A 3,241-nucleotide genomic window follows, 5' to 3' on the forward strand; every position below is an offset into this window, starting at 1 on the left:
AATGGCACAATCTCAGCTCACTGCAACCTCCGCCTCCCAGGTTCAAGCAATTCTCCTCCCTCAGCCTCCCTAGTAGCTGGGATTATAGGCACGTGCCACCAGGCCCAGCTAATTTTGTATTTTTAGTAGAGACAGGGTTTCTCCATGTTGGTCAGGCTGGTCTCGAACTCCCGACCTCAGGTGATCCACCCGCTTCGGCCTCCCAAAGTGCTGGGATTACAGGCGTGAGCCACTGTGCCCGGCCTAGCAGAAGTCTTTTTTTACTTTTTTTTTTTTTTTTAGAGACAGGGTCTCGCTCTGTTGCTTAGGCTGGAATGCAGTGGTGCGATTATAGCTCACTGCAGCCTCAACCTCCTAGGCTCAAGTGATCCTTCTGCATCAAGCCTCCCTGGTAGCTGGGACCACAAGTGTGCTAATTTTTATTTTATTTTGTTTTATTGTATTTTATTTTATTTTTTAGTAGAGACGGGGGTCTCACTATGTTGCCCAGGCTGGTCTTGGACTCCTGAGCTCAAGCAATCCTTCTGCCTCAGCCTCCCAGAGTGCTGGGATGACAGGCGTGAGGCACCTCACCTGGCTGTAATTCATGTTTTGTTTTTTTGTTTTTGGTTTTCGTTTTGAGACAGAGTCTTGCTCTGTCACCCAGGCTGCAGTGCAGTGGTGCGATCTCAGCTCACTGCAATGTCTGCCTCCCAGGTTCAAGTGATCCTCCTGCCTCAGCCTCCCAAGTAGCTGGAATTACAGGTGCCCATCACCATGCCTGGCTAATTTTTGTAGTAGAGACAGGGTTTCGCCATGTTGGCCAGTCAGGTCTCAAACTCCTGACCTCAAATGATCCACCCACCTCTGCCTCCCAAAGTGCTGGGATGACAGGCGTGAGCCACCATGCCTGGCCTGTAGTTCATATTTTACGTCCACATTCTCGCTCCACTCCTCCTGCAGGGTTATTTACTTTATCCCTTTCTTTAAGTCTACTCATATTTGTACTAAGCCGTGTTCTAGGCAGCACCGCCCAGGATGTGGTAGGCTCAATGTGCTGGTTTCGAGCATTTCTGACACCCATATTCGCATATGTGAATTATTCATTATCCACAAAATGAACGTGTCTAAGTCATATTGGCACCCCTTGGAGATGCCTGGCTTGGCTCCCAGCACCAGGCCCTGCCCAGAGCTCCTGAGACAGTCTCACTCCCTCCCACAGCCAGGCTGATGACCATAGCCAGGTCAATGACCCTGCTCCCTTACCCAGGAGAAGCACTTTGGGGTAGGGTCTGCTGGGGCTCAGAGGATTCAGGTGCCGCCCGCCCCCGTCATGTGCTGTGTGACTGAAGGCTAGGTCTTCTACTCTGAGTCTCAGCTTGCTAATTTCCCCCACCCCACATCCATGCCCAGTAGGCACCTGGCACAGTGTGGCCATCCCATAAAGACAGCAATAGCTGTCTTGGGCTCGCTCTGGGACCGTGCCTGGCTGGGGACTGTAGTTGGTCGATGGGTTCTTCCTGCCCACTCCGCAGACAAAACCAATTGCCTGGGACCATAACATTACGATAAAGAAAGAGCGTAGGCCGGACGCGGTGGCTCACAACTGTAATCCCAGCACTTTGGGAGGCCTAGGCGGGCAGATCGCTTGAGGTCAGGAGTTCAAGACCAGCCTGGCCAGCATGGCGAAACCCCATTTCTACTAAAACAAAACAAAACAAAAATTAGCCAGGCATGGTGGCGGGTGCCTGTAATTCCACCTACTCAGGAGGCTGAGGCAGGAGAATGGCTTGAACCCAGGAGGTGGAGGTTGCAGTGAGCTGAGATCATGCCATTGCACTCCAGCTTGGGAAACAACAGCGAAACTCCATCTCAAGAAAAAAAAGAGAAAGAGAAAGAGTGAAATTGACTTGAGGCTGGCCACGCCACATAAGAGATGGAATTATTACTTGAATCAATCTCCCCCAAAATTTGGAGGCCAGGGTTTTTTGAGGATAGTTTGGGGGGCCAGGAAGTGCACATCTGGATGGGGACACATAGTCAGTTGGTGGGTCTGGATGAAGCAATCAGTTGTTGGAAATGCAAAAACCTGGCCAGGCGCAGTGGCTTATGTAGTTTGGGAGACTGAGGTGGGAGAATTGCTTGAGCCCAGGAGTTTTTGACCAGCCTGGCCAACATAGCGAGACCCCACCTCTACAAAAATTAGCTGGGCACGGTGGCACACAGCTGTGTTCCCAGCTACTCGGAGGCTGAAGTGGGAGGATTGCTTGAACCCAGGAGGTCAAGGCTGCAGTGAGCCATGATTGTGCCACTGCACCACAGCCCACACAACAGAATGAGACCCTGTCTTTAAAAAAAAAAAAAGGCAAGATGGGGGTTGGTTAGATCTGATCTCTTTCATTGTCATAATTTTCTCACTGCAGTAATTTTTTGCAAAGGCAGTTTCAGGGCAGCCCCTCTCTGCCTCCCCATGTGTAATGTGGGGTGAACAGCCTCCCTCAGAGGCCTCCCGGGACTCTGAGATGGCAGATGGAAGATTCCAGGTGACAAGATGCTCTGCACGCAGGCATTTCCAGGGTTTGCTCTAGGGTTTGCAGCGGGAGCTGAGAGGGTCCCACTGCGCCCCTCTTTCCTAAGCCAGACATTTCAGCCGAGCTCAGCCCAGCCTGGGGTATATCTGCCATCAGTCACCACTGTCAAAGCTTACAGTACCCAGCCTCTGACACATACACAACCACACACATGTCACTGCCCTCCCCCAACACAGAATCAGGCCTCAGCCTATGGAGGGAGCATTTTCAGTACCCCCAACCACGGCCCCAACCAGGCGACCTCCCTCCAGGGCTGCAGCGGTGTTAACCTAATTCCGGGCCTGCAGTGGGCCTGGCACACTGGCGCCGGCTCACAGCTCACAGCCGGCTGGGAGAATACAAACCAGAAGGAGCCCGGGGCGGGGAGGGATTGGGGGAGCCAGCAGGACGCAGAGGAGTTATTTGTAGGCAGCAAGGTGGGGCTTGAGGTGGATCTGGTGGCTTAGGGAGAAGGGGGCTCCATACAGTGATGGGAGGCTCCAGTCAGAGGGACAGGATGGCGAGTGCGTGGCTTCTCCTTAGAGGTACAAGGCCCGCCTGGGGCTTCCAGGAAGGTGGGGACGGGGCCGAGAACTGGAAAGGGGATTGCGGTGGCTTTCTGCCAGAGCTGTCCCTGCTGGGCCTGGGAGAGACACAAAGCACACGCGGGGGTTTTTGGGACAAAGAGGCCA

This window comes from Rhinopithecus bieti, unplaced genomic scaffold (assembly GCF_001698545.2).
Source record: "Rhinopithecus bieti isolate Rb0 unplaced genomic scaffold, ASM169854v2 scaffold_42772, whole genome shotgun sequence".
In the NCBI taxonomy this organism is placed as follows: Eukaryota; Metazoa; Chordata; class Mammalia; order Primates; family Cercopithecidae; genus Rhinopithecus; species Rhinopithecus bieti.